At 34.7% G+C, this 24,080-nt stretch overlaps 1 long non-coding RNA gene and 1 pseudogene across 2 annotated transcripts; both read right to left on the bottom strand.

Moving 5' to 3' along the window:
- Positions 1-2,819: 2,819 nt before the first annotated feature.
- Positions 2,820-14,572, bottom strand: LOC147497642 (metal tolerance protein 5-like; annotated as a pseudogene). Its single transcript, XR_015196864.1, has 6 exons — positions 14,498-14,572; positions 13,647-13,796; positions 13,295-13,540; positions 4,558-4,643; positions 4,178-4,417; positions 2,820-3,404 (listed from the first exon to the last, which is right to left on the bottom strand). The product of XR_015196864.1 is annotated as a metal tolerance protein 5-like (transcript).
- Positions 14,573-23,457: 8,885 nt separating this feature from the next.
- LOC147497641 (uncharacterized) lies at positions 23,458-23,861 on the bottom strand. The gene is made up of 2 exons (XR_015195198.1): positions 23,721-23,861; positions 23,458-23,629 (listed from the first exon to the last, which is right to left on the bottom strand). It is a non-coding gene; the product is annotated as an uncharacterized LOC147497641 (long non-coding RNA).
- Between the last annotated feature and the right edge of the window lie 219 nt (positions 23,862-24,080).

The following is a 24,080-nucleotide window of genomic DNA, read 5'->3' as shown; positions in this document are numbered from 1 at the left end:
AGCCTAGAAAATATTCCAAGGCACTCAAAGTTGTATATTCTTCATACATGAATATATATGAGCTAGCCATACAGATATACCACATTACCATCACACACCACGATACATTACCACCTACATAACAAACCAGCGTATTGGGTCAATTCATAACGAAGGAATGTCTAAGCTACTTAGAAGTAGAGACTATATGATTAACAAGCGAAAAAATTAAAAACAAAGACAACGAAAATAGGAACCCGAATGCACAACACAACATAACGAGTTTGCGGTGAGTGAGTGAAGTGAGTGAGAATAAAGTGTGTTAATGGAAGTATACCTTAATTGGAACTTCGAGGCGCAGTGAAGTTCGAGCTTCGGTGTGGTGGTTAATGGCGAAGGAATTGGGTTTTAATAATAGTCGATCCCTCTTTTTTTTGGTAGATCTGTTTTTTTTTTCTTTTTTGAAAGTTGAGAAGGATTGCCGAGAGAGAGAGAACTTGATTTCTCGAGAAGAAGAAGTTCGAGAGAAGAAGAAGAAAAACACAATTTTTGTTATTTTCGTTTTTTATTTTGAAATACACGAAATTTTGAAATATCGGTTTTATGAGTAAATTAGATCTTCGGATCTAGAGGTCGGATCCGGCGGCTCAAGAGGAGAGTGAGATAAAGGGTGGCACTCTAAGAGTGGCACCCTAGACAAACATATATATATATATATATATATATATATATATATATATATATATATATATATATATATATATATATATAAATTAGGGGTGTCTCTTTTTTCTAAAAACCCAAATTTTCTAAATTCCAATCCGATATTTTTCTGAATTTGCAATGATATTTGTATTCCGATATCTGAAATTCCGATATCTGATTTTTCTGAAAATAATTGGATCGGAATTGGATATGCTTTCAAAATCTGATCCGATCCGATTTCTGATTAATTTCCGAATTTTTAACATATAGCGGTCCATTTCATATAGTTACTAAATTAGAACTACATATAATTTACAAACCAAATAAAAACCCTAGATAAATAGAACATTGTCTCTCTCACAACTTCAAGAAATCAATATTGTCATTCTAGTACATGTCTCAATTTATCTCATATTCCTATTTACTGAATTAATGCATTAACATGAAGAATTTTTTAGCTGAATAAACGTGTTAAAATGTCTAAGTTGTTTATTAAATTAATACATTTCAAAATGATTGCTAAATGAATGTATTAACTGGATAAAAAATGGTTATTCTAAAAGAGAATCCGATTATATAATTTAAATTTCTGATTTACTTCTATATTTTGTAGATTCCGAAATTTCCAAAAAAAATTTAATTTTCCGAATTGTCATCCGAAAAATAATTGGATCGGTTTGAAAATGATATTACCATCCTAAAAAAAATTAGAAAATTTTCCGAAAACCCTTTATTAGATCCGAAGTCACCCCTAATATAAATGCAATCATGTTGATACCTTTCTAGAAAATATAAAAAAAGGTCCTCAAGGAAAGGGGTTTGTCACTAAAACTTTGGAATCAGTCCCACTTTAGCAACGAGAAAAAAAAATTACAAGAAGAAAACGAAATTATCTTATTTATTGTTAAGATTAAGATGAAAATCCTAGCTGAGATAACTTAGTTAATTAAAATGGTAGCGAACACGTCAGTAGACTATAAAGCAGATCTTTGAACGATGAGTACGGGACTTTTTATTGATAAAAGTTGGTCGGGAAGAGTTTAAATATATAACGATGACTCGATGATTATGGATTATGGAATCCACCACGGTTTGACAAAGAGTGTCCAATGGTCGACAAATGACATACTAAAGCGTAAATTTGTTATTCTATTGGGGCGTGCGTGCTATCGGCATCAAGGAGATCTCATACCCATGAATCCTTGACTCTGACTTCTTAATGTTCCCCTTAAACAGTTCATGCATGCAAAACACATGGCCGTAAAACGGATCTATAGGGTGATTTTACAAGGTTAGAAATTTCGAATCAAAATTATGTTTGGGTATGAGTATGACGATGCCAAATTCTCAATGATTGGATATGATCCAAAGATCATTTCATGTTTGGATTGGATGTCTGTGTCAATTTTACAGATGGGGTTTCTCTTGCAGTGTAGTCGGACTTATTTCTTCCATTTTGCTAATATCTTGGTTTTTATTTACTTGAGCCCGTTATATAAACTCTACAAAAAGTGGATTTATAAGATAAATCAATGGCTGATTTTTGGTAAAGATAGTCTTCTCATAATGGAGAATCTCCATATAAAAAATCAGGCCTAAACGAAAATGTTTAACGTGGTCAATAGTTATTTTGAAATTTGAAAATTCTGCAAATTTTGATACATCTAGACATCAATGTGATGATTTTTTTCTAAGGATAATCTATATTGTGATGAGAACATCTCCACCAAAAATTAGTTTCTAATTCAATATTTTTCATGGTAGAGTTTGTCTGGAGTTAAGATAAAATGACGTTCATATAATAGGCAAATTACTTTTGAAGATTAAAGATTAATATAGAGAACTCTCGGCAGGTGCCGAACTACCGACTAGCAAAGTCGGTAAAATCTTTGGGTGATGATACCAGAGGTATGGGACTCGAACCAGGTTTTGATGGATCTACAAAACCCTTTAATAACTGGTGGAAAAAGACGAACGAACAAACCAATGACAACCATGATTATGTTTCTACCATTGTGGTTCATAAAATCCCACCCGCAGCAGGATTATAGTTTTGGATTTTACACCACACGTGGATCTAAATTACAGTTACATTTACATAGAAAACTTATTGATGCCTTGCGACTTGGTATGTATTTATGTTCCTATCAACAAAACTGATAATTTCAGTAAATACCAGATTAATCAGAAATTTAAAGGACCTGGAATCTTTTAGGCCTCATATATATTAACTAAATAAACCATAAACGTTTTTCACTATGGCTACGATGTGGGTACTTTCAACTACCGCGCAGTTATACCCAACTCACATAATTTACAACACAGCTTTCTGTGCGATGGCCATCTCATGGCCAAAAGCATTTGCGCTACAACTAAGAATGTGATTGTGCATGCTCAGGCTTGTGCGTGAATTCATAATCAAGATGAACAAAGGCTCTCTCGATCTCCGGCAGCTGCTCAAGCTTCTCTTGCAAGGATTCCCCGATGTCATGTGCCTCCCGCAAGGGCATGTCAGATGGCAAGACAATGTCAACCTCAACAAAGTAGTGAGACCCAAAGCTGTAAGCACGCACAGTATCAATGTGTCTGATGGCCTTGTGGTGGTTCCAGCACAGATATGTTAGTTTCTGGAGATACTCTGGGGCTGCTGACTTGCCTACCAGGGAGTTTACATTTTCCAGCACCGTACTCGACCATGTTCTCATGGTGTATAATGCCAACTGCATGTGATAAAATGTCGGGTTATACAAACAAGGTTACCAAACTAAGACAAACAAGAACGAGTCTGGACACGATAATAATAAATAGAATCATATCAGACCTTCCTGTATAACAACTAGTATACCGGTAATCGGTGGGCCAAACAGAATAGAAAGGAAGAAGAAGATGAGGAGAGGGATTATCTGAAAGCGGCGTGGAGACAGAAGAAGTGGTTGAGGTTTTGAGGAAGAAGAAGGATGGAGAGGGTGCTATGAGTTTTTTTTATTTTTTGGAACACTAAAAGACAAGGACAGCCGGACAAGTCGTTTTAAGCGTTCCTGACCCAAAAACTCACTTCGTTCGGGATAATAGTAAAACCACACTGCCAGATCAGTTGCCAATATCAGTTGCCCCAGATCTAGTTTACAGAAACACAGAACAAATGGACAGGACATAGAAACAAAAGTCTTTTGCAAATGGACAGAAATAGAAGAAACCTAAGTTTATCTTTTGATGCATGTGCAAGATGTTTAGTAGTTGATATGTGGTGTGGAAAAAGTGTGTTGAATTCAATTGTCTTTATTATTATTAGCATAATATTTTGAATTTAATCTTAAGTTCCTAAATAAAATGGTTTATCCTGTTGTGGGACTGTAGATAACTGCCTCGTTCTTTAAAGTATTTTAGATGGATCAAAGAGTTCCTAATAAGCATTAGCATAGATGGAACCTAGCGTATTTTGATCTTCATGCTTAGGCAGCTACTCCTCAAAAGAAAAGGGGGGATACATCACTTACAAAAGTATAGCTCCCACAGGGTCCATAAAGTCATTTACGTAATTTGCAACGAGTACAGCAACAAGACCAATAATGTTCGTGATGACATCAAAGAAGTGATCCTGAGCATAAGCTTTGACGATCTCATTTGTGAAAAAGCGGCAGTAAAGTACTAGGAGGAGCTTCACCAGTGTTACTGAAAGCATGATGGAAATGACCCATGCCTCTTGTTCCTTAGTCAAATGAAAGTCATCCTCCTACAGCCAACAAACCAACGATCAATTAAGTACAGAATTGGGAGTAAAGAATATGCCCAATCAACAAGCAGAAAATTGAAGCAGCAGCACCCTGATTCAAGCTGTTAAAAAAATCACATATACTTCAATGATGCACTTACATCAGATATCAATGTCCGAACTGACTCAATTCAAAGATGATTTGCATACCCAATGTCGCCATAACCGAGGCAAAAACAAGGATTCCCTGCAAGCATTTTCATTCGAGGAAATGAGTATGATAAACCAACTACACAATGCATTGGTAATTAGTACCATGCACGATCGTTTTTACATTTGAAGAAAACTGTCAAGTTAAAAGAAGTAACAAGGCCACTTGTTTTTCTTTCTTCTCATAAGTCCACAACAAATATTATGAATACTTTTAGAATAAATAGAGTTGAACTAGTAAATAAACAGAAACATTAACTGTGGGGAAGTGCCAATTATTCGCATTCTTCACAAATCCTCGAATGCTACTCCCCGTTCCCTCTTTTCATGCATGAATAAAGGTAATACTAATGGATTTTCAAAGGTGACCTGGTAAAATCTCGAAATAATTTTAACATAAGAACAAGAGTAGAACAATGGAATTCGTTTGAGGAAATTCTGCTTCCGATATGGTTTAACTGAGGGAGCCAATGCCTCCAAGATCAACACAATGTGCAGATCACAATATATTTTGCCTACCTTTTCTGATCCACTCACAAGCTTCAATACAATTTCATCTAAATTACACCAACATATACCACTACGCCACTGCTAGATAGTAGCAAGGAACTACCCACTACCATACTAAAACTACAATTAAGCAGACCACTAATACTCAAGATTGCTACCTAAGCCACTAATATTAACCAGTTACATATTAGAACTAGATAGTAGGAACTACATGCCAACCTGCACATATCGTCCACACATCAGTCATGTATATAACATAACCCAGGTGTCTCTGGAAGGGATATACTACTGAGAGAGAGTAACAGTGCCGTCATTGATTTTTATTTTGGAAGACTAGACATATCTACTTATTTCATTGCTGAAAGTTTTGCCATATTGGAGGGAATAAGGAAATCGAACTGGGATTGAGGAATATATGGTTCGAATTTGATTGTAAACCTGCAGTTAAATCAATTCAAGAAGACAAGGTGCATCGGAGGCTCATAGCAGCCTGGGATCAAATAAAAATCTAATCACATCAGATAAATATCACCAGTGTGGAGAGACGCCCAAGAAAAGCAATTTTGTCTGCCCGATGTAATGAGGCAATGGTGGAATTCTACGCCACCCTTTCTACACATAATGGAAAGCATGGACACGACATAGTACAGATTTGTGAACGGAAGAATGGTATAAAGTTAATGCTACAAATCAAGCACTCTCAATCTTATCTCTTATTCTTTGTAAACTACTTAGTAACACTTTTTTGCTATATGATACAATAACCTTTTAGAAAAAAAAATTAAAAAAAAAATTAAAAAAAAAAAAATATATAAATAAAATATATATATATATATATATATATATATATATATATATATGGGGCTGGCTACCTTGACAGCTCAATTGACAGATTATCTTGACAAATCGTCCGTCCGTTTGATCACAACCCATCCAACGTCCAAGAACTATTCCTTATCAAACAAAGAATTGAGGTGGGTATAATGGTCATTTTGATTTTCTATTCATAAAAAAAAAAAAAACCCAACAAAACACCCTAAGACTTCTTCTTCCTCTCTCTTCCTCACTCACTCTCTCTGAGAAAAACCACGCGGTTTCTTCTTCACAAAATATCACCAAACTATTCAATTGGAGCCCATTATCTTTCTTTTTTTTCACAAAAAATCACTATACTATTTTTTTTTGGAATTAGCCATCATCTCGTAAACCAAGGTAAGTTAATCTTATTTTATCGTTCTTTTGGTTTTCGATTTGTAAGAAGTTAATATTCTTTGCTTTGATATTGTCCTTTTTGAACTTAAGTGCTTTCTTTTTGAATTAGAATTCTTAGTTGTTTGTTCTCGAAGAATTGCTCTATAGCCCTCTTTTATACCATAATCGCTTTTTGCTAATTAGAATAGACGTTAAAATTGTCAATTTAATATATGGGAGTCATTAATATCTATTTTAAGTCATTTGATATTTTCTCTGTTTCTTTTTTGCTAGAAATGGAAGAAAATGTTAGAGTTTTTGTTGGCACTTCTTCTTGTTGTCTTGATTCTCAAAGTAATGACGTTAATAAATTAGTTGCTCCACACTTAGGTATGAAATTTAATAGTGTTGATGAAGCAAAGACTTACTACTGAGAGAGTTTGGTAAACAGGGAGGATTTGAGATTCGTGTTCGACTACTGGATAAAAACAAACGGGTGTGGAATTGCCTTCTAGTTGTCTATTGGTTTGCTCACGCCGAGGGTCCATAACAAGAAAGAAGAAATTGAAGGTGTAGCTTCGAGAAGTACTTTGACTATTAGATGTGGTTGCCAAGCTAGAATCACGAAGTTACAAAAAGAAAACTTGAAGATATATATGATGTGAGTTTGGCTGAAAATCGCCATAGCCATGGTTTCGTCACTCCATCAAAGAGACAATATATGAAAGGTAACAAAAATATGCCCCAAGGCAAAGAAAGAGTTTGACAGAGGTTTTTCATGACAACGGTATACCCGTAGGGGAAAGTGGCGGGGACGTTTTCCATGGGGATGAGATTGGGTTTCGGAGAAAGCATTGTTGGAACCACCATTATGGTTTGACGAAAAAAATGCCTAAAGATAATGATGCAACAGCCGTGCTTCACTATTTTAGGCGTAAGAGTGCTGAAAATCCTCGGTTATACTATGCCGTTCAATTAGATACAAAAGGTGTAGTAGTAAATTTCTTTTGGGTTGATGGAAGGTCCCGTCCAATATGAGTACTTTGGGGATGTCGTATCTTTTGATACAACATATAGAACTAATGTTTACGGTATACCATTTGCCCCTTTTATCGAGTCAACCACCACATGCGATCCATTCAGTTTGGTTGTGCCTTGCTACTTGATGAGACGTAAGAGACATTTGTGTGGTTGTTTCGGACATGGCTTGCAGCTATGGGTGGTCGCCCACCAACTTCAATACTTATTGACCAAGATTTAGCGATGACTATGCGGCGGTTAGAAGAGTTTTCCCTACTATTCGACATCGATTTTGTCTTTGGCACATTATGCAAATTTTCAGAGAAGTTGTCATTTGTCTACCATAGGCTCGATGCTTTGTGTTCGAGCTTACATATATTATTTGGAAGTCATATAGGATTGTTGATTTTGAAAGCGAGGTGGTCTACACTCTTTGAAGTATAACTTGACCGAAAATACTTGGTTGACGAAATATATAAAACCGTCGCCTTGGGTTCCGGCTTATCACAATGACATTTTTTTTTTGGTATGCATAATGATTGGTAGAAGTGAATCAATGAATTCTCATTATGATCAATTCGTTAGTTCGACGACTACACTTATGGAATTTGTCCATGGTAATGAGAGGTCTTTGGAATCGATAGCCAGGAATGAAAGGGAATCTGATTACCGTACCGAACATACTTCTCGCATTGTGGCTAAGGATGCTTTCCTCCTCAAGCATGCAGGTAAAGTTTATACCATTAGTGCTTTTAATAAATTCAAGAAACATTTAGAAAATGCTAAGATAAAGTATAGAATTGTTGGAGAAGAGATAGACATACATGGAACAGGAATTTATACGGTGAAGACAAGAGACATTAAGCAAACTTCAATTTGGAAAGTGACTTTTAATAGAGGAACTTTGGAGGGTGAATGTGAATGTAAGAATTTTCAGTTCGAAGGATTACTTTGTGCTCACATTTTAAAGCTTTTTCAGCGTTATGACATCGAAGAGATTCCAGATCATTTTATTTTGAAAAGGTGGACGCAAAAGGCAAATACATACAGAGCGGTGTTTGATGGTGGACTAGTGGCCGGTCATGAAGACCATGAGCCATTAAGAGTTGCCCATTGTATCAAGGTTGCTACTCAATTGGCTTATGATGCATCAACTAGTGTTGAGACATATGCATATTTTATTTAGAAGATGAGTGAAATGTCTATTGGAGTTTCGGAGCTCAAGGAAACTATCAACAAAACGGATGCAATGAATAATGAAGCACCTCCAGTTGAAGAGCCTATAGTTGATACCTCACAGGTAATTTATTTAGTTTGTTTTTTTTTTATCTTTGCAATGATAAAAATCCTATTTGATTTTAACTCTTAAATTTTCTTTTCAGCTCTTGGTTTTAAATCCCAACATTTCTCAAACGAAGGGGAGGAAGAAGAAAATGGAGAGAATGAAAGGCCCCAGGGAGGAAGCCTTAGAGAATCCAGGAAGAATGTGTAAATCTTGTAATAAGATTGCTAAGCACGACTCGAAATTGTCCGAAAAATTAAAAAACAAGAGTGTGGAATGACATGCTTGTTGAGTGTGGAAGGACCGTTGGTTATGTTCTTACTGTCTTGTTTTTTTGGGTGTTTTTTTTCTAATTGTAAGAATTATAAAACTATCCAATTTTTTGGGAGCTTACACCAATGATTTCGGTTTTTTTTATGTTGGATAATTGATACTAGAAAAATGGTATGAGGCAGCTGATCCTAGGTTGTAGAAAGTCCGAGTGATTCGATTGTTGTTCCTGATGGAGCAGCTTTGTCTGCATATCAGTATTTTGAGAATGTTAGGAATTTCTTTGTCTGCATATCAGTATTTTGATTGTGGGCTTTGTGACTATGAACAATTGGACTATGAACATTGATTGTTCATAGTCATGAGCTATGAACATTCTTTGTTCATAGTCCACAAATTGTTCATAGTCCACAAAGAACTGTTTCTGTATCCAATTGGCATTCAAATACAACAATAATGAATGAACCCATATAAACAATAGCATAGCATTGAATTATTTTTTACATTGCTTTGATAACAAAGCTTTAAGTTTAACGATTACACAATCGCAAATTCGGATGAATTATCACGGGTTCCATCCTACAAAAAGAAAACCTATCAAACCGAGAATCCCGGATGTCAATAGCAAATTTTGGATTCAATGCAATCCGATTACTTGAGTATAGCATCAAACAAGTAGTCACAACCTCTTCTACTCGTGTCGGATTTAGTCGGCTCAAGATGCTACAAAAGACGAAACCATCTAACAAGCAAGACCTCACTTCTTCGATGCAAGCTTCAACTAGAAGGCTTAAATTGGGAACTATATCATTCAACCATTCCACCAACTCCGCCATTTGCTTGGCTGTAGAAACAGGTGAAGTTTAATAATGATCTAAAATGTGCCTACGAAGTTTAAAACAAAGACAATGTGCTTTACCTCCAACTCTGAGAACCAATCGGGGAAGGGGCTGACCATTCTCACTTATGGAAAACATGATAAGATCTTTGATATAAAGGCGTGATCTCAAACTTCCAAAGCGAAACCCAATGGCCTTATTTTATCGATTACATAAGTGATCTACATTCAACGAAAAAAAAAAAGCTAAAAATCAAATGCACAAACAAGTGGAATGAAATTTGCCGAAAGTGAAAAGATCCCACATACCTTTGCAACTTGAACTAATGTGAACAAAGATATAAACAAAGGAATCAATCCTCCTCCTCCTCCAAACCCTTTAAGCTACTTGAGAATACGCTTTGTCGCGAAACGAGCAACTGTAAAGTCAATAGCAGAAGATAAAAAATGTATATATTAACAACCCCAAAGCTGAAATCCTTGATAAAATTTGATCTTTTGATAACCCCAAATCTCTACGATTCCGCATTGTTCTAAAACCGAAATTTCTCAATAAATTTTTTAAAAAAATTTCTCAAAAATTTGAATTGTTTGAATTTTAAATTGACTATCCAGTTTTTGGGAGCGTGGGAAGGACCGTCATTTTAAACATGCCTCCACGAACACGGGAGGATTAAGCACCCAAACCCGAAAAAGAAAATGTAACGAAGTGCCACCAATTCCCATTGTTTATGAACCCAGTGAAGAAATCGCAAAATCAACAATGAACACTTAATATTCATACTCTTGTTGGACTATGAACATTCGGTGTTCATACTCTAGTGGACTATGAACATTGAATGTTCATACTCTTATTAGACTATGAACATTCGGTGTTCATAGTTGATGCAATCTGATTTGCCAATGATGTCAATGAAGTTGGCATATGATGTGTATGTCAATGAAGTTGACATACGTCAATGAACTAGAAAAGTGGGTAACAAAGTCCATATTAAAAGTTAATCATATTATGGGCTATGAACATTCTTTGTTCATATCACAATTGGATTATGAACAGTGATTGTTCATAGTTCGGTAGCTATGAACACTCATTGTCCATAGCTATGAGCTATGAACATAGCTATGAACAATGAGTGTTCATAGTCCATATTGTACGTACTATGAACAATCATTGTTCATAGTCCAATTGTAGTATGCACAAAGAATATTCATAGCTCATGACTATGAACATTGATTGTTTATAATAACGCATATGGACTATGAACACTCACCGCTTCATAGTTCAATTGTGATATAAACAAAAATGTTCATAGCTCATGACCGTGGTATGAACAAAGAATGGTTAATTTGAGATACCCCTTGTTTTGCGGTGAGAGGAGTGATTTTTCCCGATAATAATATCATCTTTATTTTTGTTTTGATAAACGGTTGAGATTAGATCATCTAATTTATTTTAGATCGGGCGGCTTAGATTAGATCTAACCATTTTGGTAGTCTTCCACACGTGCGGCTTATACATTGTCGTATATAAACTTTCTCTGTTATATAGTGTTGTACCACGGCTTATATAGTGAGGTATGAACATTGATTGTTCATACCCCAAATATGTATGAACAATGAATGTTCATATGAACAATGAATGTTCATAGCTCATATTGGGTATGAACAAATGATTGTTCATACCCCAAATAAGAGAGGGTACAATGGTCATTTGACTTTCTATTTACAAAAAAAATAGATCCACAAAAATCCACGACCCCATTCTTCTTCCTCTAAATGTAAGCCATCTCTCATAAAAGTTTCATAGTTGGGTATTGATTTGTGTATAATTCTTCAATTTGGAGATGGGTATAATTTACCTTGGAGTTATCCTCATAAATATGAAGTGGGTGATCGGTTATCTGTTGAAGTGAATTCTTTGACTTCCATTGAATCATTGATAAAGAAATACCTTATATAGTTATGACACCTTTTTTTATGTAAACCATTGGAAGGAATTAAAGATATGGATGGTTGAGTTGAGAATCTTGGTGAGTTTTTGTATCTCTTTGATTCTATTGTTGAGCAGGAGGTAATCAATTTTCAAATGAGTTCTTCAAACTTGATTGAGTTGGGTTTCAAGGATTCAACTTTAATTATATTTTTCTTTTGATTCTTAAGATTTGATTGTGGGTTAACCGGTTCTATTGAGTTTCCAGGCAGAGTTTTCATGAAAAAACATGGTAGTGGGTTTCTCTGAAAACTTAGTGGTGGGTGTCCCTGTAGTCGAGAGAGAAAAGAGGATGAGAAAAGAAAAAAGAGTCGGTTTTTATCCAATTTTCTAATCTAATTTGTGAAAGAAAAATAAAATGACTATTGTACCCTCTCATATTTGCTTTGTGAAATTAGTGCAAGATCCGGGCGTTGGATCGGGTATAATCGAATGGATGTGATGAGTCGTTAAGATGGGTCATCATTTTAAGTCATCAAGTTAGCCCGACCCTATATATATATATATATATATTATAAAGGGCAATAAAGCTTAACCATCGGAGTTACCTTACGTAAACTTTCTATTGCGAGTCATACCGTTATGGACTTATTGTTGATAGCAATTTAAGTTCTTACATTTCTTGACATATGTTTGCAAATGGTGGCGAAAATTAACTTAGAATCTTATTCTAAAAGAACTTTTTTCTTCAATTTGTACTAGTACATCATCATAGGTCATGTGTATGGATTGATGCATTGTTCAGCTTTTTTCAATCAGATAGTCGGGAAATATTCTCTCGGACATTGCACACCCATTGGGTTGCTCTTAAAGTGGGACACATTATAGAAGTATTGCCCTTTTCCTCTTTGAGGGTATTGGCATATTGTTAAAGAAAATTATAGAGAAAACTGTTTTTTGCTTTGGTTTTTGTTTCAAAAACTTTCAAAACCAAAAAATATATTTTATTGAATATTGAAAAGAAATCATACAAATGTAGACAAGTTGCAAGGCGTCTCTGAACAGGAAAAGTAATATTTGCCGTAATAATTTTTCTTGTAATAATTCTATATATTATAATAGTGTTCGCGTATTGCCCTTTATAATATATATATATTACAGCAAATATTACTTTTCCTGTTCAGAGACGCCTTGCAACTTGTCTACATTTGTATGATTTCTTTTCAATATTCAATAAAATATATTTTTTGGTTTTGAAAGTTTTTGAAACAAAAACCAAAACAAAAAACAGTTTTCTCTATAATTTTCTTTAACAATATGCCAATACCCTCAAAGAGGAAATTGGCAATACTTCTATAATGTGTCCCACTTTAAGAGCAACCCAATGGGTGTGCAATGTCCGAGAGAATATTTCCGGACTATCTGATTGAAAAAAGCCTGAACAACAGACCAATCCATACACATGACCTATGATGATGTACTAGTACAATTGTAGTGTGCAAAAGTTCTTTTAGAATAAGATTCCAAGTTAATTTTCGCCACCATTTGCAACATATGTCAAGAAATGTAAGAACTTAAATTGCTATCAACAGTAAGTCCATAACGTATATGACTCTGGCAATAGAAAGTTTACAGAAGGTAACTGACGAGTGGTTGCATACGTTTCTTCCCGATGGGATACTGATAGGGGTTCTGCGTCTGCATAGAGAATGCTGTGAACCACAAGATGAAACCAGACAATAGATCTAGAAGTGAGTCTAACGTAGATGCTATGATCGCCAATGAACCACTCCTGATTGATGCGTAAACTTTAGCAGCAAAAAGAATCATGTTTGCAATATTTGATAATCTGATGGCCATCGTCTCACTCCTTGCCATCTTATCTCGCTCTTCCTAGAAATAGACAAAAGCACATTTAAGCATTTAACAGGATAAAAATTAATTACTGCTGTAGTACCCCTCAAAGAGAAGACCAATAAAAGCCAGAGATCATATAAACCTTTGACATCCCAGGAAGAAAACCACGCTCTGCTAAAGCATCCATTTCATTGAACCCTTCCAACATTTCTACCTGCTGCTGGTAATACTCAGCAACCACATCTTCGGAAGCTAGGTCCACAAACAAAGCAATCAAAAAAAGGTTCACACACTTTATAAAGAACGAATCTTAGTGCATCAATCCAAAAGCATTTCTAGTTCGCTTGGACACAAAATTAGACAATTAAAATGTGTCCAATGTATACATAGGTTCCCAGGTTGTATTATACTTTTATCATTTCGCTCGTTTTCAGGAAAATTCATTTCACAGTTGCATATTATGAAGATTGCTAGTAAAACAGAGGCATTAAGTTAACATTCCATTTTCTCTCTAGAGTAAAGAGAATGAGCAAAGAGCATCATTACATGTATGTAAAAATAGACATGCCTAAGCAAAGGTACAGCCATTTATGTTGATATGTCTTTACTTTGCTGCCCCTTGTAAACTGAATCATAACTTCTCAAAGCCTATTATTTTTTTTTTTGGCAAGATCCTCATGGCAAATGCATTCTCTACACAAACCAGAACCAATAACACATTATAACTAGTAATTTATTTACAAAAGATTTTAAACAAGTCACACCAACTAGTTAATAAATAAATAAAAGAATGTCAACTAGTATTAATTGCAGGGTACTACTAAATCTTTAAAAAGTCAAACTTTACTAAAAACAACTAAACATACTGTTAAGTTGGACTTATTACCTAGGACACCAAGACAGTAATGACGTGGAGGTGGTTTATCAGTATACTCAGAACAACGTTGGATGCTATCAAAGTTTAACCTCCAAGACCTTTCCTCATTTCCTGACTCCAACAAGAACTGTGCTTCCTCTCCTTGCCTCCTCTACTGAACTGCCCACACTTGTCTTGACTACCTCCACCATGTTTTTTCTTCTCAAAAACAAGAAGAAAGAAGGAAAAGTGTTTGTGTTTTTAGGAATGGTATGAAAGAAACTAGTTTTTTTTTTTTTTTTGTGTGTTTGTGTGTGGGGAGGGTGGTTATTGAGTAGGACAGTAGGTAGTGGGGTTAAGTGTTACGTAAGTCGAATAAGTTGGACACGTGTTGAGTACGATGTGGTGGAGAGAGAAAGTGGTGCTACTCGGGATAGAGAAAAAGATTGAACGTGACTGTCTGACTGATCTTCTGTTTAATAATTCTCTTTTGTGGGAATCACGGTGGTCATTTGGAAAGACTTAAATGCCCGTCATCACGTGTTGTTCTTGCAATAGCGAACTTGTTTTTGAGGACAACACACGAAAGGTGTAAATTGGTTTGGGTTGTATTTGAGACAGGGACTACTTTTCGAGTTTTGGCTGCCATGTTAGCCCTAAACAAGTTTTAGTAATGGCCATGTCAGCTTTAAAATTTAAAGAAATGATTATCTTTTAAGTTTTGGTAATAACCATAGTTTACAAGGGATAATTTCATTATTTCATGCCTGGTACAATCTATTTTAGGACACCATGTAATGCACTAATTTATATTAACAATAAAGAGTAGTGTAGGATCCGCAGGGCCCCCATCCTACGGTTCTAATAATATTTTTTCGGCTTGTGACGTGGACAATCTAACTCATACGGGACCGTGTGCTGCATTACACATCAACATCCGCCCTCATTAGATTCAATTTAACATAACTCTCTCAACCGTCTCTCTCTTCTCGCTCTCTTTAGCTTTTAGTTGATGCCGCTCTCTCACACATCTCTTCTCATCAAGGTAAGACCTTTTCGGTTTATCTTATTACCGTCTCTCTCTTCTCGCTCTCTTTAGCTTTTAGTTGATGCCGCTCTCTCACACATCTCTTCTCATTAAGGTAAGACCTTTTCGATTTATCTTATTATTAATTTGAATTTAAAAATTCAGGACTGTCCTTTTTTCTTTTTCTATTTTCTCTTCTTGCTCTCTTGGTGAAAAAAAACACACGCAACATTGCAAAGGTAAGAACTTGCACTCACTTGTTTCTTTTTCAAGAATATGTGTTAAGGGTTTACGCTTTGGGGTTCTTCGAGAACATCTTTTATTTTGTAGAAAACATGTTTTTTTAGTTGGGTTTTCTTTGTTATATCCGGCTGCATTAGTTGAAGGGTTTTGTTGAAGTAAAAGAAGAAGTATTTGTGTTAATGTTTGGGAATGTGGTTTGGCTTTTCTTTGTTTATGACTCTGGGGTTTGCTTATTTGTTACTTTTTGAGTTGACAAACAAAGAGGGGTTTTTGGGGGATTGATTTTTTTATAGATTGCATTGTGCGTAATGGGCTGTGATTTTCTATTTTCTTTTGCTTGTGTTCATGGTGTTTGCTTATTCGATGCGTTTAATGCTTGTTTGTGTAGTATCACGCTTTCCAATTGTTTATGTTTATGGGGTTTATAGGTTTTACTTCTTGTGCTTAGATTTGTGATAAATGAAGTGGAATTTGTGGTGTATTTTTTTTTGGAAAAAAATCACATATCTTAAACTTGTTTTAATGGGCCGTGATTTTCATTCTCTCTCTCTCTCTCCCCTTTTTTTTTTTTTATACTTATTTGTTAAGCTTGAAAGTGCTTATGATCAGTTGAGTGTCGGGGAGAAAAAGAGAGAGAGGGTTGAGGGGTTTAGATTAGTTGGGCTCCATTTGTGTCTTTCTTTTGCTTACAGTGTGGTGTTTGGAATGTTTTTACCGGTATGAACTTGTATTCGGTCGTTCAGGTCTGAACTTATATCTGCCAATGGCGCGTAGAGGGAGCCCAAGAAAGGTTTGTACTTTTCATTTATTTTATTTATTTATTTTTTATTTATTATTATTATTATTATTATTATTCCCCCCCGCACCCTTTTTGACTGTTTTATACTTATTTGTTAAGCTTGAAAGTGCTTATGATCAGTTGAGTGTTGGGGAGAAAAAGAGAGAGAGGGTTGAGGGGTTTAGATTAGTTGGGCTCTATTTGTGTCTTTCTTTTGCTTACAGTGTGGTGTTTGCTTGGAATGTTTTCACAGGTCTGAACTTATATCTACCAATGGCGCGTAGAGGGAGCCCAAGAAAGGTTTGTACTTTTCATTTATTTTATTTATTTATTATTATTTTATTTATTATTTTTTATTATTATTCCCCCCTCCCCCCCTTTTTGACTGTTTTATACTTATTTGTTAAGCTTGAAAGTGCTTATGATAGTGTCGGGGAGAAAAAGAGAGAGAAGGTTGAGGGGTTTGGATTAGTTGGGCTCCATTTGTGTCTTTCTTTTGCTTACAGTGTGGTGTTTGTTTGGAATATTTTTACAGTGTCCTAACTTGTATTGATTAGTTCGTGTCCTGAACTTATATTTGCCAATGGCGCGTAGAGGGAGCCCAAGAAAGGTTTGTACTTTTCATTTATTTTATTTATTTACTATTATTATTATTATTATTATTATTATTATTATTATTATTTTGTTTAGTTTTAATTTTTAATTTTTTGTAATTTTTGGTACATCTTCTCAGGTTCTTAGTTTTGATTTTTTATCTCCCCATATGTTTTGGAAAATATCATTGCAGATAGGTCAAGCGCGGATGGATGCTGCCATAGATGCACTACGCCCTATGGGATATGACATTCCTTTAATAATAAAGTAAAGGTGAATGAACTTTTGGAGGTATGTTTTCACTTGAAAGTGTCAGTGTTACAAGGATTAATTGATTCTTCTTTTTCTTTTATTTCCTTTTGTAGCTTTATCAGGGACACTGGGAAATTATTGAGCAGGGACCTTACATTATTCTTATTGAGGCAATTCTAGAAGAGCAGGAACAAGAACAAAAAATGATCATGGTAATCAGTCATACTTTTTCTTATCCTTCTAATAGATCACTTGTAAACGTCAATAATCTTACGCTTAAATTAATTGGTTTTGCTTGCATTCACCTCGTTTCCAAATCTATATGAAACTTGATTTTAGAAGCGTATGCAAATTTATAAGAGAAAATTGTAGTGGGAGTGGATGAAGTTTCAATTCTGTAATCGTTGTATCTTACTTTAGGTCTTATCAGTAAAATAAGTAATTGGTTAATTTGGATCCTACTTGAGTACTTTCCCTATTACTTTATTGGTTTTGATTATTTATAAGAATTTGATTTTTCTCTTATAAGAAAATTGGATTTTTCTCTTATAAAAAAACCAGAATGTCAATATTCTGATTTAGCTTGCATCTGTGCTCTAAAAAGGATTCACATGCTTTACAATTCTTTGGTTTAGTTGGAAGTTTACTTTTTTTTTGTTCGGATTTTCTAGCATTTTAGTGAATAGACTACACCATTTTATTGTTCCTTGTAAGAACGAAATGTGTTGTTTCCTGAAGTTATCGATTTTATTTAGCATACCAATTAGGAAGGGGAGATACTATGATAGTGCAAAGGGAATACTCTATGATGTGTCTCATAAACCACCCACCGAATTCCCACATAAAATAAGACAAACCCTGTACAAAATGGTTGTACCTAGAAGTATTCCTCAATGCACTAACCACCCCCCCCCCATCCCACTTAAATAAAATAAGACAAATCTTGTACAAAATGGATGTACCTAGAAGTATTCCTCAATGCACTATGCAACTTTAGGTACTGTCTGATACTCCTTCCTTCCCGTTTAGCACAAAGTCAAATTTGTATTATGTGCCTAGAAACAAGTCAAGCCATGTCTTTTAAGATTTACTTGAAACAATTTCCAAAATTTTCACATCTTTCCGTTTGCATACTGATTCAATAACTGACAAGGACAATCCGTGAAGTTTGTAGGAATCGATCTTCGAACTGAAGTTTTCAGCCATGGCCAGTTATATGTGGCATTATCCAGGTGCACTTCCGCAGCCCGCATAAGTATTTTTCTACCTCCAAATGCTGAAAAGCTTACTACAAATGTCGTATACTCTGAAGTCTTGCTTGAAGCATTTGTCTTGATGACATATGTCTGAAATATGTGTCTAAAGTGGGCGCAATCGTGCCAAGGCATGGAGTTTGATCCAATCAGGCAGCACATACATTTTTGCCCATGGAATATGTGTACTGCCATGACTGGTCCAGGGTGAAAACTAACACTTTCTGCTTTAGATCGTGAGATGACATCTTCTCGTCCATCACTCCCAGATTCACCGTCTTCATCCATGTTCGAGGTACGTCATTGTTTTTGTGGATGGATACATGCTTAGCTACTGGTTTGCTTCCTTGAACCATCATATACTTGCCTCCTTATTTACACTTCTGAAATTTTCACAGGCTAATGATTCCATTACTTGGTCAAAAATCATTTCAAGTCTCCATCAACAAAAATAATCAAGACTACCCACAACTCAAGATAAGTGATTAATGTCCACCAGCTAGAGGTTCATGCATGGATGGCTTGGTTGGGTTGTTGAAGAGGTTACTAATTGCATTCTTCACTCTCGATTTGGGAATAGTGTGTTCTCGGTTCCAAGTTTCAACTCTCTCACGCCAATGTGCTTGAGGCGGAAATTTCATGCGAATGCTACAATCTCTTTATAGCCACATTTTGAATTTCTCATGATGATGATCCCGATGTCCCTTTTGGTTTTGGTTCTTTGGATGTTAGAAGTCACTTTGTATGGTGCAATTTACCTCACCACGGAAATTTTCAGCTTTTTATTCTTCTTTATGGTGTATGTGATGAAAAGCTTCCTTAATATTCATATTCACACATACCTTAGTTTCCTTTGAAGAGGCACTAGAATCTTTTATTATTATTATTATTTTATGGTGAAAAATGCTTAGAATGAAGTTGGTTTTTGGTTTGAACTGTGAGACTTGACAGGTTCTATTTTCATTCATACCCACAATAGGTATGAACATTGATTGTTCATATCTACCCATCTTTGAACGTCGGCTATGAACATTGATTGAACCCAAAAACAGCTATGAAAACATGAACCCAAAACAAAACAGATATGAACAATAACTGTTCATATCCCAAAAAACACTTATGAAAAAGTATTTAGCTATGAACAATAGGTATAAACAAAAATCAGATATGAACAATAAATGTTCACACTCCAAAACAGATATGAACATCCGTATTCATACCAAAAAAAAAACATGAATCCATAACAAAAAATGAACATTGATTGTTTAGCATAAATAAATATATATATGAACAATAAATGTTTCATACCCAAAAAAAACATGAATCCATAACATGAACATTGATTATTCATACCCAAAACATATATGAACATTGATTGTTCATTTTTTAAAACATATATGAACATTGATTGTTCATTTTTTAGAGATAGCGCCGCGTCGTGGGCATAAGGCATGGGCATACCCTTTTGTATACAAGTCCATTTAACTTCTTTAACCATCCCCGATCGTTTCACTTGAACATGGCGTGCACTTCATTTTAGGCTTTCTAATTCCAATTTGTCTTTTCTCCTTCAAGTTCTTGTAATCTTTAAGTCTGTTTAAAAGCACAATCCAAAGCCGTCTTTTCCTACACACTTTACTCGCTAATAAGCCCATAAGGAATATTTGTCGTTGGAAAGCATGGGGTGTGTGACCATTTCTTCATATATTTTATCACATATATAACTTCTCAATCAACTATATAGTTGTTCTTCATCAACTGCTTATTAAAACAGATATGAACAATAACTGTTCATACTCCAAATTATGAACATTAGCTATAAACTATGTTGCACGAACACGGATGAGGACGCGGACGCGGACACTGACGCAGACGCAGACACTGACGCGGTGACTCGGTTATATCTCAAAAAAGTAGGATGCGAACGCGGCAAATGACGCGGAAATTAATTAATATTTATAATTTTATTTTATATAAATTAAACATTAAAAACTTAATTAAATGTATCAACATTCATAAATTCAAAACTATTAAAGATAAATAGCCACAAAATTAAGTTTAATATTTCCTAATCAAACTTTAAAAACATGTTATAAGTCTTAACAAAACAAAAAAAAATGAAAAAATTGAGTTTTTAAATATTATTTTGATTTATTTTTTATTTTTTTAGGTCAAAATCCGCGTCACGACCATGTTGACCGCGTCCTGACTATGTTGACCACGTCGACCACGTCCGACAGGCGTCCATGCTGCGTCCGTGTCCGCATCCGCGTCAGACGCGGACACAACCTATTAGGAGGTGCATCCATACTTTAGAGGCTATGAACAATAGGTATGAACAATAAATGTTCACATCCAAAAAAAACATGAACCCAAAACAGACATGAACATTGATTGTTTATACCCAAAACATATATGAACAATAAATGTTCATACCCAAAACATATATGAACATTGATTGTTCATTTTTCGGGGTAGCGCCGCAGGCGCGTCGAGGTCTCGTGGGCCGTAGGCGTGGGCATAACTTCAAAGATTGGGGGACGTTTTTCTTTGATAACACGAGGTCACATTTTCAAATAAAAAATATAATAAAATGAGATAGGACAAATTTGCGGTAGACACACCTGGGCACCCTAAGGCTAAACAAAGATCAGTTGATCATGGTACCAAATAGGGGTGTTCATGGGTCGGTTTTTACTGGTTTCGAGTTGCATTCTATTTTTAATGGTTCCTATCAGGTTTGGTTATTTTATTTTATTTTTAAGAAAACCAGAAACTATACCCATTAATTAAGTTGGTTTCGGTTTTTTCTTGGGTTATATATTATTATTACTAAAATTACATTTTTAATTACGTAACAAATATAAAAGTTAGTTTTTAGTGCGACAATAACACTTATAATGGTCATAAATTCTATAATCTTTGAATTTTTTAGAAAAACTTTAAGTACAACTCATAAATTGTGCGTACGCATGTATTAATTTCCATTTTAAATCGAACAAGAGTACATTATACTATACATACATACATACGATCTGTATAAATATATATTACACACTAAATTTTAACATATACGGTGTATTAATTAATTCCGGTTCGGTTTTAATTCCGCTATTAACATTTTTAAACCCATAACCGCTATAAACAGTTCTAATTCCGATTCGGTTTCGGGTAATTAGATACCCATACACACTCTATCTCCCAAACATATATAGGATACTCACAAAGTAATATTTTCTTTACTTGGGATTAAGAAGAGATAATCAAAAGCTCCTGCACATAACTGCAAAGTTTGGTGGATGTTTCTGTTTTGTAGCGGTGGACACATTTTAAAACAATGGAATTGAAAATTAAGAAATGAGATATGACAAAGTTACGTAAAACACACTGGGCAACCAATGGATAGACAAAGATTGATATGTGTACCACATACTTAATGGTTATGAACAATAGGTATGAACAAAACAGATATGAACAATAAATGTTCAAACCCAAAACAAATATGAACATTGATTGTTCATATCTGTTCATACCCAAAACAAATATGAACATTGATTGTTCATACCCAAAACATATATGAACAATAAATGTTCATACCCAAAACAGACATAAACATTGATTGTTCGTACCCAAAACATATATGAACAATAAATGTTCATACCCAAAACATATATGAACATGATTGTTCATTTTTCGGGTAGCGCTGCAGACGCGACGAGGTCTCGTGGGCCGTAGGCACGGGCATACCCTACTGGAATACAATTTAGTTGGATTAAAGTGATGAAATTTTAAATTGTCAAGTTTACCTGAAAAACAAATCACTTATCAAAAATATATATATAAATGCAATCATATTGATATCTTCTAGAAAAGTCACTAAAACTTTGGAATCAATCCCACTTTAGTGAACCAGAAAAGAAAATTACAAGAAGAAAACGAAATTCTCTTATTTATTGTTAATATTAAAATGAAAATCCTAGCTGAGATAACTTATTAAATTAAAACGGTAGCGTACACGTCAGTAAACTATAAAGCGGATCTTTGAACGATGAGTATGGGACTTTTTTTATTGATAAAAGTTGCTTGGGAAGAGTTAAATATACTAGCAAATTGGCACGCGCGTTGCGCTTGCGAAGCTAACAAAGTACAACAAAAATAAATATTTCAATATACTTTAACATGATTATAGAAATTTTAAAAGCACGCACAAATTTGGGAGAAAAAAGAACATTATATCCGAACAAAACCAACTGAATACAGGAATTAAAATTTATAGAATTTTTTTTTTAATAAAAGCAAAAACGTAGCAGGTTAGGTCTAGAAACAATTGCAAGAAGAATACGTTCTTAAAAACTCTAAGGAACGAAATGTAAGCCAAACAAATGTTATTACATAAGCAAAATTGATAGCGAGAATGTCTAATTCTTAGTTCTTACATCAGTTGCAGGAACTTTGAATTTGCAAAAAAGTGAACGCTGAAACATATTGTAAATTGAAGCATAAAAAATCAGCATGAGTCACAATGAGGACTTGCATACGGGCTATCTTCATCTTGAGCCTGAACACTTCATATATGTTGTCCATTTGCATTATACACTTAAATGTTTGGTGACATGTCTAGTCTTCAAATCAAGCACGTTCTATCTTGGTGCATTCCTTAGCATGGTTGCATGTAAAAGTAATTCTTTTGAATTTAGACTCAACATTGATCAATAGCTCATTCTTGTATAGTCTTCAATTGAGGGTGCTTGGCGTTTAAGTGATGTTGCTGATAGAAAAGTGGTCTGGATGAAAAACTTTTCTTCTGTATGCAATGTTAACATGTATATTAAACAAAATTTGTCTGTAGAATCAAATTCCATTTTTAAAACAACACCATGGTCTTTGATATCTGTAAATTTACCAACTCAATATCTGGTAGCAAAAAAGAATGCAAAAGACAGGTAAAAATAATTAAATAAATAAAATATACAGCTAATAAGACATCCCATACAACAAAAGAAGAACTATTAAATACCGCATCGTTTTTATTCAAGGACATCATGCTAGCAAAAAGCACGGAATATAGACACTCAATATTTGAGATATGATAAAGCGTTGAGATATGTTCTTCTGAGCATTCCTGCATACATATGTTTTATCAGCAAAAAACACATTGAGCAAATAAAAAGAGTACCTACTCACATCAATTTGAGATAGAGAAAAGTCCTTACAATGTTAAGAGTTCGTTTCCAAAGCATGCATATGGATGTTTAAGGCAATTTCTGATAACTCTATACACATTTTTTTCAAGTAAATTGGGCACACCTGTTGCGCTTGCATCACTGAAAAAGTCATTATTGTTCGATCGATCAGTGAAAATCAAGTGATCTACAGTATATCCTTAACAATAATTGAATGAGATGAGAAATATTTGAAGGTCTGGATAGATAAGAAATTAGGAATCAAATAAACATAGCTAAAAGTGTGTATGCCTTCCCAAAATTGAGTACATCCAACAATGAGCTTCCAAATGCATGACAATTCTCAATAGCAAATGTACTTCTCTTGATGTACTTGTGAACTTAATCGGA

This window comes from Coptis chinensis, chromosome 5 (assembly GCF_015680905.1).
Source record: "Coptis chinensis isolate HL-2020 chromosome 5, ASM1568090v1, whole genome shotgun sequence".
NCBI classification, from domain to species: domain Eukaryota; kingdom Viridiplantae; phylum Streptophyta; class Magnoliopsida; order Ranunculales; family Ranunculaceae; genus Coptis; species Coptis chinensis.
Note: the sequence above shows the minus strand (reverse complement) of the source record. Positions and strands in the feature narration are given on the sequence as shown.